We start from the raw sequence: 13639 nt of genomic DNA, 5'->3' as shown, positions 1-13639 counted from the left end.
AAGTGTATTATTCTACTCAACTGTGGAAAGAATTTATGAGGAGTATCGAAAACACGAATGCTCTTCATGGCATTTCGTGTGCAAGATATTGGAGCTTGATTTTGCAGTATTTTTACGAGAAGGAGGGAATTATGGTACCAAATGTGAGGAAAAAGCAGTGTTTCATGTACATAGTTATCCGAAGGATGCAACAAATGATGCTGAGGAGTTTCCTTTTGTAGATCGTATTCCTGATGCGATGCTCAAACGTATTGATCCAACGAATACAGACTTAGTGACTTATTTGCAAACAATTGATACAACTATTGAGAGTGGGATATTGTTGGCAAGGGAGGAAGCAAAGTCAAAACGTACGAAGAAGACTGAAACTGGTTCTTCTGATAAACCAGCCAAGGAGTCTAAATCTTTGAAGATTCCAAAGAAGCCACCAGTTACTGATGCAGAGCCAGTAACACACGAAGTTTCGGTTGCTAACATAACCTTAACTAAGCATGTTGGACCAGAAACTCAACAAAAAGAAATTATTCCTTCAAAGACCGGTGTTCTTCGAAGAATCAAAATGAAGTCAAATCACAAGAGCAGATCTCTACTCACAAATGTAGTACTAAAGCCACATGTTACTCATCAAGGAGTCCTATTTCGTGAAATTTCAGCACCTATTTCTCCATCATAAAAAAAAGGGATGTAGATATGGCTAAACATGCAAAGAAGAAGAAGAAGAAAAGCACAATGATCATCTCTTCTCAATCTATAGATGAAGAAGATGAAAGGATTCCACAAACTCCTGAAGCCAATCTTCAAAAAGATACTTCTACTCCTTCACGGACAGATGTTATACCACCCGAAGATTCGGTTGCCAAGTCATTTTCTAAGGAGGCACGAACTTCTGACATTCTTATAAATGTATCTAATACGGATGCAAATGTCATCATGGGTGACGATGATTTGAAGAAAGATGACCAAGGTAAACCTTTGACTATTACCTCATAAACTTTTTTTTCCTTTCCTCCATAAATTACACCTCTCATACCCATTACTTCTACCACAGATTCCCCTACATTCAAAAACATCATCAAACATCCAATTACTTCTCTTTTGTCTTCTCAATCAACTGATCCACCCAAAACCACTTCACCAATTCAAGAATCTATCTTTATGGAGACTGAGAATGAATCTGAAGGTTTTGGAGGTACTTTTGAGAATTTGGAATTTGATGAAGACGAAGTTGATTTCCGAGATCATATGCTTATGACAATGAAGCAGTTTAAATTCTTGAATACAAAGCTGAATTCAATTCTTCAATCACAAGCAAATATTAGGGGAGTTAATTATGTGTCAAGTTTAGAGATTGATGGTTTGTTAAAAATGTTAGAAGGAAGGATCACTTCGAAAGTTTCTGGCATGCTCAAAGACTCTGAGTCTCCTCTTTTGGAGAAAGTTGATTTGTGTGATCACAACGGTGAGATGAGGGTGAATTCTCAGAAGTCCACATTTGAAGGAGATTTGAAGGAATTGTGAATGGCGACCAAGGAACATCATGTAATGTTTATTCAAGACGTGAAGAATGTTCATGAAGATGTCAACTTCAAACTTTAAGAGCTTCGTCAACATATGGAAAAAGAGATTCCATGTGTTCGAACAGAATGTGCTTCTCTAAATTAGAAGGTTGATATAATCTATGATGTTGTGACAAAATTTTCCAAGTTATATGAAAGTTTGAGCCCTCAACTCTCTACAACAGAAAAAAAATTATGGAGGTCATCACTTTGTTAAAAGAGCTCAAAACATTATCTACAAAGCCAGTCTCATCTTCTCAACTATCTTCAGATGTTTAGTTCCAACAATTTTCTAAATTCGAAGAAATACTTCTCAAACAGTTGGCTCCTCTTTCTCGCATTTCCATCCTTCTTCCAACAACAGATGCCCCACCTGTTTTTATAGGGATGCAAGGGGGAGAAAGGAAGGGTGAAGATTTGAAGGCTGGTGGTGATGATGCGAAGGTGGTGGAAAAGGTATTTTCTTCAAAGATCCCAACTACAAAGCCAATAATAGTAACTAATGGTCCGATTACTTCGACAGTAGTAACAACTGTGCCAATTACAAGACCAATTTTGAAAGGTATTGTGATTGGTAAATCTGATGATGTTGGTGGGAGTGATTCGAAAACGAAAGAAGTAATAGAAGATTCAACTTCGAAAGCAAGAGGAAAAAATATTTTGGTGGAGAAGTAGAAGGATGAAAAAAAAAGCTCAGGCTGAGGCTGAACTGATGAGGATGAGATTAGTACACATCATAATAACACAAAGAGCAAGTAATCCTCCAGGCTTGAACACAGGTGATCCATCAAAGCATTATAACTACGAAACAATCTTCAATCATATGTATTCATTCAAAAAGAATCAAAACAGAGCTACATAGTTACGAATACTGATGCAAGCCAATTAGATTTTCCAATCAATGAAATGATGTTCATCATGCCCCAGTTCAAAGCCGAAAGTAAATTCAAAGTGAAGGATGAAGGAACACATATGAAGATCATATTTCATGCAGTTCTTGCTAAATCTGCTGAAGAGGTGTGATCACTAATAAAAATAAAGAAAGTGATCAGTATAAAAAAGGATGTTGTTTTCGAAAACACAATCCAAAATATCAAGTATGTGGTAGCCAAGGCAAATGGAAATGTTTGTGATTTTACTATTGCTGATTTTCCACTAATGAACTTGTATGACCTTATACAAGTTGCATTGCTATTGAAGGGAAGATCTTTCTCTTATCTTTAGAATATTGATCCAGATGAGTTCAAGCTTGGAGTTACTCACATCAAGATCTTCATTGAAAATTATTATGAATGCTTAGCATTAACAAATGTGCAGTTAGCTATAGCAAAAGGATTAGAAATAACAACTCCAATGGCTCCTTCAAAGCCTCAAGCAGATCTGGAAAAGTATGCTGATGGTGAAATTTGCTTGAAGCCCTTTGGGTTACTCTTCTCAGGGAAGGACAAGTTTGGGAAATCAAAAAGATTTATGTTCCAGGCTGGTGAGGTGGAAACATAGTCAACTTCTCAATATATGAAATTAGTTGTTCGTATGAATCAATTTAAGAAGAATAATGAAGGAGATAAAAAGGAGCTTAAAAAGATAATTTTCTGGTATACTGAGATACGAAGAGTAATGCTGTATTCCATCCAACTGCTTACGAATTGAAGTCTTCGACTATTATTACAAAGGGGAGATTGTAAGGGTTGTTTTGTTGTAATTAGTCAAAGTATACTTTGTACTCTTCATATGATTTCTAATATATTTTACTAGGGCGCTTTTATACGAAGCTTAAGTGTTTATGTCTTAGTATATTTTTTGTATGCTTTATGTATCCTATAAATAGGATCCTTTACTAGACTTAGACAACTTTGACAGTCTTGTCTATATTTCTCTGTAAACTCAAAGCGTAATAGAGCTTAAGCAAAATCTTATTTACATCCTTTGTTCAATCTCTCAATATTAACTCTGATTAATATCTTACTCGATTCATTAATTCATCACAAGATGAAGTCACCCAACCCCAGGAGGTTTCCACCGTCAATTTCGGGGGTGTGATAGAATATGTACACAATATATATATATATATATATATATATATATGTGTGTGTGTGTGTGTGTGTATACACACACATATATATATATATATATATATATATATATATGTATATATATATATCTATATATATATGTATATATATATATATATCTATATATATATATATATATATATATATATATATGTATGTATATATATATATACATATATATTAATATCTAACTCGATTCATTAATTCATCACAAGATGAAGTCACCCAACCCCAGGAGGTTTCCACCGTCTAGTTCGGGGGTGTGACAGAATATGTACACAATATACATACATATATATATATATATATATATATATATGTGTGTGTGTGTGTGTGTGTGTGTCTCTCTCTCTCTCTCTCTCTCTCTCTCTATATATATATATATATATATATATATATATATATATATATATATATATATATATATATGTAACATCCGGATTCTTAGGTATATTATTTTATTCATTTATTTTGAAGTTTGTAGAGGGACTCGACGAGTTGGTGCTTAGACTCGCCAAGTAGGGTCCCGGATTCTCATCCGGGTTCATGACCGGACTCTGTGAGTCCATGAGTAGACTCGGCGAGCCCACGCTGTTTAATGAAACCCTAATTTCCAGGGTTTGGCACCTATTTAAAGGCCCTTAGGGCCATCATTTGCAGCTATCAAACCCCAGAGAGAGAACCTAAGAGATCTAGAGCGTTTGTGAGGGAGGAGAGGCCACTTTTGATCATTTTGTTGGTGTGATTGCAAAAAAGAGCTGACCAAGGCAAGAGGCGGACGAAGGAAGAGTAGATCTGGTGATTTCAGAGTTCAGAGACTTCATCTTGAGGTATTTATCCAAACCTTCTTCAGTTTTGAGGTTGATTCTTACAGATAAGGTTTTCTAACCCCTTTAGAGAATGGATATGTGGAGCAATTAGCCCCTTCTCGAGTTTATGCTTTGGATTTGGACTCAAAGAGGTCCAGAGAGCTTAACCCTTGGAGCTTTATGGGTTATTTTGGGAGCCATGAACTTAGGAGTCTATTTTTGGGGCAAAATCACCAAGTAGGACCATCTAGATGTTATATGAGTGTCAAGGTCTTAGCATTACGTGATTATCATGCTTGGGAAGGTCAGATCTATGGGTTTAAGGAACAAATCTGACCTCAGGAGGTCAATGAAGTTTTTGCATGGCAATAACTTGCCGAGTCCAAAGATCAGACTCGGCGAGTAGGGTTAGGGTTTCCCGTAAATCACTCAGCGAGTAGACTCACCGAGTTAGGGGAATAACTCAGTGAGTCAGAGAGGGATTAGAGGACTGGAGTTCAAGATGGAACTTGCCGAGTTGATCTTGAGACTTGGCGAGTTTAGTCGGGGTAGCCCCGCGATTCATGCCAGGTGTGAATCGTCGAGCAAGGGGAGGGACTCGACATGTAGGCTCGCCGAGTTGCCCAAGTGCACTCGATGATTCGGGTCAAAGTTTGACCATTGACTATGGTTGACTTTTAGGGTTTGGTCAAAAATGAGGGCCTTTGAGCCAAAGGAGGGGTAAAATGGTCTTTTACCCTTCTAAGGGTGCCTAGAGGGGGTTGAGTATAGTCATGGGAGTTATATTTATGAGAGTATTACTTTATGTGATTAGGTAGAGGCTAGATCGTATTTCTACCGAGTCAGAGATTTAACGAGACATCTGAGGTGAGTCTTCTCACTATACTTTACCTTGAGTGGTAATTAGAGTCATGTGACAGAGTTACTGTATGCAATTATGTGATGTGTTGCATTGCATTATCTCTATGTGATTTATGCCATGTGTATATTAGAGTATATCAGAGTTAGAACCGGAAGGTTCACAAACCTAGGACTAGAGGGTCCACACAGTTAGGGCCCACGGGCCCACAGAGTTATAGCCTTGAGTGGCTGGTATGTGTTATGTATGGTATTTTGGGGAACTCACTAAGATTTATACTTACAGTGTTATGTGTTATGTGTTTCAGGTACCAGTGATGATCGCGGGAAGGCGCCGACATGACTCCACACACACATGGGTTTTTATGTATTTTCATCTTGGGAAATATTTTGTGAAACAAACTTATGATACAATGGGATTTTGTTAATAAATGTGTTTGGAAAAATGTGTTGAAAAATGCGAAAATTTGTTTTAAATTTTACGGTGTTACAATTTGGTATCAGAGCCTTGGTTTTGAGGGATTCGGGTGCATCTTCGGGCGTATCTGAACTCAAACTGAGGATCTGAGGAAAAATTTGATAATAAGGTAAATTTTTAAAAAGAGTAAAAAGAGTTTTGAGACAAATAGAGCGGAGCCGTGTGTACGATCAGCCAGCGTCCGAACGGTGATTTCCCAAAATACCCTTACAATAAGTTTTAAAAGAAACGTTATGTTATGCTATATGATGAATTATATTATGCATGATAAAGTAAGACTAGGTATTCTTATTAGGACTGGAGTGTCGTTTTATATGATGCCTTAGTCTATGGGTTTTGCTACTAGGGATGCTTGAGAGTGTTTAGATAGCAACAAGGAACTTATGAGAGATCTGCTAGTGAGTAGCACATGATTAGAGAGAATAGCGTACTTGGGATTTGGGACTTTGGGAGGAGGACTCGGTGTGAATACTAAGTCGGTGTGGTCGGTAGTATTGGGCCCGTACTACCGAAGGCACCGGTTCAGTGCGCAACCTAAGTAAGAATCCTTAGGGTACCAGAGATCAAGTAGGGTTGGGATATCAAGTGTGTGTACGTTCGAGCAAATTACTGATATCTTATGTTGTATTTCGGAGAGGCATCATGGTAGGGACACGCCACAGACCAGGGACAAGTGGAGGGGGTGTGAGCGACGAGGAGCTCCGCCAGATGATTCATGATGAGGTGGTTGCTGCCATCCGCGGTAAGATTCCAGAAATGCTCGGGTCTATCAAGACCAACCTGATAGAGAAATTCGATGAGAAATACACTGCTCTTTCTGATGCTGCTGTTGCTACGGCCACTGCAGCTGTAGTTGTGGCTAGACCGCCGGGTGGTGATGCGTTGCCGTTCCGGGAGTTCAGCAACACAAAACAATCAGAGTTTGATGGGACCTAGGACCCGATTGCAGCGATGAGGTGGATATCAGACATAGAGGGATGTTTCTTTTATGCTCATCTCCTGAGCATTTGAGAGTCCGCTTCGCGCTGAACCTGCTTCGCTTGGGAGCGAAGGATTGGCGGAAGTCTGTGACGCTGCATTATTCGCCTGCTGAGCTTGCTGCAGTGACTTGGGAGAGGCTCACTGCTATGTTCCGAGATGAGTACGTTCCCCAGGTGGAGAGGGAGCGTTTGGCCCAGGAGTTTCTGACCCTCAAGCAGGGTACTGATTCTGTCACAGTGATTACGAGGAAGTTCCATGAGCGGGCGATGTTTTTCCCAGAGCACGTGTCCTCCGAGCAGGCACGTATGAGCCGCTATATGAGTATTTTGAGGAGGGATATACAGGAGTTCGTGGTGAACTCGACGTATTGGACATTTTTTGAGCTTCAGGAAAATGTCCGAAAGAGGGAGATAGAGCTAGAGACCCAGGCTAGGGAGGAGGCTGAGTCTCAGGCGAGGGATCGACAACCGACACAATCTCAGCCGGCAGCCAAGCGGGCCAAGCCCGCTGATTCACAATCTGGGAGTCAGAAGGGCCGCACTTGTGGCAAGTGCGACAAGAGCCACGAGCGGGTGTGCAGTGCGGGGTCTTGCTACAAATGTGGCAAGGAGGGGCATATGGCCAAGGATTGCCCCAAGGGGTTTGCAGTATGCTTTCACTTCAACCAGACCGGACACCGTAAGGCAGAGTGTCCATAGTTACGAGGGACAGCCCAGGGAGCACCTCAGGGATCTGCCCCTGCTGCTATGAGAGCTACTGTAAGTCGGCCAGTGAAGGTCGAGGTACCGAAGGCGCGAGGGAGAGCCTTCCAGTTAATTATGGAGGAGGTCCGCAAAGTGCTCGATGTCGTGGCTGGTATGTATTCTTTCATATATTTACTTTTAGGTTGAGATATTGTGCTTATATTATGATATGCGTAGGCACTTTTCTTATGAATTTTGTACCTGCCTTGGTGTTATTTGACTCGGGCGCGAGTCGGTCTTTTGTATCTTTGGCTTTTAGTCAGCACATTAGTATTAGTTGAGAGGCGTTGAGTCGACCTCTGAGTTTCCGTAGTTGACGAGAGGGCAGTGTATGTCACCGAGGTGATCCGAGGGTGTGTACTCGAGATTTTCTTTGTCACAACTGTAAATTTTGAGCCATGTAATCTATGCATTCAACCTAATGTGAATCAAAAACTTCAATCAAATACAAGATACGAGTACTACAAGTAGTCATCAAACAATTGGAGACCCTAGAAGTTCTTGTTAAGTCCATTTTGGACTAGGACTTCCTTATTGGATCCAAATGGACCAATAAGCTTCCAATTGGACTATCATGGGCTTAGAACCCTAATTGGGCTCTAATTAGACCCACATTCTTTTATTTCCATATTTTGGGCTAGGTAGAACCTAGAATGAAATAAATCACAAGTTTTGATCCATAATCTAACCTAACCTAGCTTAATAAAGCATAAAAATCACACTTTTATTTATAAGGCCAATAAATACCCTAAACTACCTCTAATGTTGGGCTTAGGGGCAAAAAGCCCAATTCTTCCCTCTTCCCTTCATATTCTCGGCCCAAGGCCCAAACACAAGAAGGAGTTGACTTTCAAGTGCCACCTCATTATTACCCAACATGTTTCCATGCACCTTAGTCCATATCTCCATGCATATCACTTCAAAAGTCATCTCTTCTTCTCTTCTCCCTCACTCTCGGCCGAACCCCCTCTCACACACACCAAAAATATCTCCATTTCTCTCTAGATTCACTCAAGAACTCTCCTTCCTCCCCTCTCCAAAAATCTCGAAAATTAGGGACTTTCCAAGAGGATTTTGCAAGTAAATCATCATCTAAGGTAAGATTATGCATAGATCTATGGTTTAAATTCTTTTGTTATCAAAATCCTTTCCTAATCTATGCTAAAATCGTGATCTTGCACCCTAGAACCATCTCAAAACTCGAGATCTTCATCAAAGGGAGCCAAGACCAAAAACACTTCATTTTTCCTTCCATTTTTCTTGCAAAAAAACCGAACCAACACCCCAAGGTGAGCTTCATACCCCTATTTTCTGTTTTTATGAGTTTTGTGGGGGGGAATACAAGTGAAAGTGTAGATCTATATGTGTTTGTATGCCTTGTATGATTTCCATGCTTATATGTATGCTTTTATGTGTTTTTATGTTGGATCTAGCCTCAAAACTCATCAAAACCGAGATATAACTTGTGCTACATGATTTTTACTTCAAATATATTTCTAAACACAAAGTGCTTCAAGAAAAATGGCTAAGTAGTTTAGTAATAATTTCTTTGGGTTAAAAACACAAATTTTGGGCCTAAAATGTGAAAAATGCAAAAAAAATAGGGGCCCAAATCGTCATTTCACAGATTCTGATGGATGAAGTGTGCCAAAACAGTTTTCATAAGTAAATTTCTGGAAATATACTCATTTAGGGGACTAAAATCATAAATTTTAAGCTTAATGGGCTAAAAATGTAACTTTCGGCCCAATAAGGCCCATTATGCGAATTTTTCTGTTTTGGAGGGCCAAAATTGTAACTTTCTGTAAAACAGTGGACTATAAGTGTTCCAACCCCTTTTCAAAGGTTAAAAATGCTTTTTAAATTTAAAAAGGACCAAAGTTGCAAAAATTTTCCAAATTGGGCCAAAATTGTAAAAGTTGCGAAAAGAAGGGGTTAAAACCGTAAAAACTGCATTTTTAAGAACTTAAACTGTTTTTATGAAAAACATGTTGAAAAATATTAATTTCAATAATTTTTGGTGTTAAAATGTCAAGAAAAATAGTTTAAGGACTAAACCGGGAAGTATTTAATATAAAGGGTTAAAAATGTAAATTTTACAAATGATGAGGGGCTGAAAACAGGAATATTTCAAGGCTAGTTCAATATACACAATTTGATCGAACGATGACACCACGACTATCAACGAAATACAATACATTACAATACCAAAAGTCGTTGTTAAACGAATTGGCTCGGTCTCGAGCCAATAAAAAAATCTACAACTACTAACACTACGATTCATACAAGTAACGTTTGGTTATACATACACATGCGAGTGTGCACAGACGTCTATGCACCATCTTTGGGCCCCACAAGTGTAAAATCTTGTTCGTTGAGCCTAGCTAGCCCAATGACCTGATCTTAAGGCCCGAAGACATTTTTTTTACGGAGTGTTGGGTTTTACCGATCCGACACAACGTAAATGGACTTTCAATGGCTTGTATACCATCGGTCCCCAAGGGTCCTTTGGTCTTGCTAGTAAGGTCTACATTTCATGCGAGGCGGGTCTGGGACCCCTCGTACATTTTATCCCCAACCGGCTAATGGAGTTACCGGGGTCTTCGTGACCTCTTTCTCTTCGGATGTGGGACTACACCTAGTCAGGGCGATTGGATAACGCGATTAGTACTGACGACGCCTTCGGAGTCGTTAGTATAACTATAAACTGGGCGTTTGTGTAACGCGGGTTTTTAGTAAATAATCCTGCTCGAGAACCTTCCAACGTCGCCCGGGACTGACACTATACGCTATGCCGTGGTTTCAATCTATCATCACGTAATTCAAGGAACTAGGAGAACATCGGGTTTTCCTAGGGTTTTCAATACACACAAATTTGAAAAGCATACAACTTCAATGAACATTTTTTTTTTTAGTATAGAAACAAGCAAAGCATACCTATGGATCTTCACAAACCTTTTTAAAAGCTTTCCTTTTCAGAAAATATCGGATTTTCTGGTGGTTTTTCAAACAATACAAACATTCGATTTTAAACACTACTTATGAACTCACCAACATTTCATATGTTGACGTTTTTCAAAATACTTGTATTCTCAGGGAACCAGTGAATCGAGGGAAATCACATTCAGTGACTGTTGCAGTTTATTTATGTATGAATTAAACAATTTAATTTTTGGGAATGTAATGTTTAAACAATGTTTGTTATGTAAACACTACTGGTTGTACTATGTTGGTGAATGGTGACGAATGTTGTTAAGTTTCATATATATTCAATGTTATGGTATTCAATTGAGTCACGACAGCCCCCGGACGTTTCCGCCGTCTGGTTCGGGGGTGTGACAGGTTGGTATCAGATCCAGGTTTATAGTGAACTAGCATGTCGAGCCATACATTGATATGCAACTATAAACCAAAAAAAGGGACTAACATAACTCTGAACAACACAAGTAAATAAAACACACTTGCTTGCATTAGGGATAAGAACCTAGTGTCGAATCAAACACAATAATGCTGGTATCTTGGTTAATTCGGGACTGTTCTTAGGGATACCAAGGAGTGAATGTAGCCTGATCAACTACATTCTCTCCAAGGTAAAACTAACACACGTCTTGATGAGATCGGGATAGCCAGGGAACCAAAAACTATACCCTTATCACCCAAAAAGAGAATGTTGCTTAGTATGTATGATAGATATAGCATCCTAGGATAATGTAGTATATTTACGTACTCGCGCAGACAGTATGGCTGGTTTTCATCACCCGGGAGACCCCTACTTCCCTAATCAGGGAAACAACGGGTGGCTAGAGGAGTCCGAGGAGGAACCTGAGGAGGAGCCTGAGGAGGAATCTGAGGAAGAGCCTGAAGAGGAACCCGAGGAGGACCCCGAGGAGGAACCTGACGGGGAACCGGAGGCAGAAGCCGAAGGCGAGCCTGTCGAACCCGAAGAAGACGAAGAGCATTTCGAAGAGGAGCTCGATGACAGCGAAGGGGGTGATTCGGATGCGGAGTCCGAAGTCATCAACCCCCCTTACCCGATCCGGGTGCCTGCATATCGAGTGGGCCCCACTGGCCCTATACCTCCCTGGGGTATTGACCTTTGGAAATGGAGCAGACAGCAGGGACAGCGACCCCCGTACGGCATGTCACGCGAGTTCTTTGACCTGAGAGACGGAGGGCCGGCAGATCGAGCCCTTCCAGTCATGGTGAAACGGTTACGGAATACGGGCAATCTTGCCCAGGACACTGCGGATCAGGTACACCAATTGAGGACTAGGGTCGAGCGTGCGGAGCAGGAGACGCGTGACGTCCTTCGAGAGTTTCACATGAGACAGGTTCGGTGGGAGTCTCGACTCAGGGACGCGGAACGCTTGGTTGCTCGTCTTCAGGGAGCATCCACATCCTCAGCACCACCTCCGGACACAGCTCATCGCGGTTAGGGGTAGACTTATCATAGTAGATCATTAGGAACTATGTTACGTACTCCGGCTCTATGTTTAAGTGACTACACTACTCATGGAGCCGTTATGCTGTCGGATTAACATTACTTATGTATGCTCCTACGAGCAAATTTTCTTGTACTAAATGCGGATAATATTAATAAACTTTTGTGTGTTTTGCTATGATATTCTCAGTTGTTATGTGTTGAGACGTTAGGATTGTATGCTTGATGATAGTAACGTTTAGGTTCGTACCATACACCTAGTTAGTAGAGTCGCCACCTCACGGAAACCACGTACACTCAACATCTTTCCGTTTCGTGACAGAAAGATGCCTCGCCCAGCTACTCGCGGAAATCCCGAACCAACCCCGCCGGAAGTTGACTCCACTGCTTTCCAGGCAGCCGTGTCTGCTGCAGTCACAGCAGCGATGGCACAACTTCACCGAGGAAACAACGGAGGAGGTAACGGGCAAGGATCTGGAAGTTCGAACAACGGGACGAACCAAGGACTCACTAAAACGTGCACCTACAAGGACTTTGCGAACGCTAAACCCCGAACTTTCAACGGTACCGGAGGAGTGATCGCCCTAAAGCGATGGATCGAGAAGGTAGAGTCGGTATTCGAGATATGTGAGTGCCCCGAGCAGATGAAAGTGAAGTTCGCGGCCTGCACTTTGGTGGACCAAGCACTCACTTGGTGGAATGGTCATGTGGAAGCCATGACACTCCCGGTCGCCAACTCTATTCCCTGGGCAGAAATGAAAGAGATGTTGACGGCTGAGTACTGCCCTCGAGGCGAAATACAGAAGATGGAGCAGGAACTATGGAATCTCACGGTGCAGAATGGGAACATCGATGCTTACATATCGAGATTCAGCGAACTATCTCTGTTGTGCCCGGGTATGATCACATCAGAGGGAAAGAAGATTGAATGATTCATTTGGGGACTGACATCCCCCATTCAAGGGAATGTGATAGCTGCGAACCCTGAAACTTTTGACAGTGCGAAGAGATTGGCAAAGAGGCTATACGATCATAACCACAAAAAGGGCGAGAAACCGGTAGAGACTGAGAAGAAGAAGGAGAGTGATAGTAAGAAAGGATGGAACAACAAGAGGAAGGGGCGTCAGGGTCCCGAGACCTCTAAAAAGCAGCAAACGGTGGCAGTTCACGCTGTCACTGCACCGGTACCAGTCACATCACATGCTCCAACCTCAGCTGCTTCAAATACCTCAAAACCCTATTCCGGTACTCATCCCAAATGCAACAAGTGCGGTTTCCATCACCAAGGAGAATGTAGGGAGTTCCATTGCACCAGTTGCAACCGAAGGGGACACACTGCAAAGTTCTGCAGGACTTATCCTTCTCAGAACCAGAATCAGGGAAACAACCAGAACAACAACAACCCTCGCAATAACAACAACACCAATGCCGGTGGCAACAATGCAGGGCTTAGCCACACCTGTTTCGGGTGTGGAAGGACGGGACATTTCCGTCGAGACTGCCCTAACAACAACAACAACTCAGGAAGCAGAGGAGCAGGAAGAATGCTGACTATGGGTCAGAGTGATGCAGTTCAGGACCCCGCAGTTGTGACCGGTACGTTCCTCCTAAACCACGCTTATGCATGCATCTTATTTGATACCGGAGCGGATCGAAGTTTCGTAATCGAGAAGTTTAAACACTTATTAAAACAACAACCCC

The sequence above is a fragment of the Lactuca saligna genome, chromosome 4 (assembly GCF_052625555.1).
Source record: "Lactuca saligna cultivar CGN05327 chromosome 4, ASM5262555v1, whole genome shotgun sequence".
Classification (NCBI taxonomy): Eukaryota; Viridiplantae; Streptophyta; class Magnoliopsida; order Asterales; family Asteraceae; genus Lactuca; species Lactuca saligna.
The sequence above is the reverse complement of the archived record's forward strand: the minus strand, read 5'-3'. Positions refer to the sequence as shown.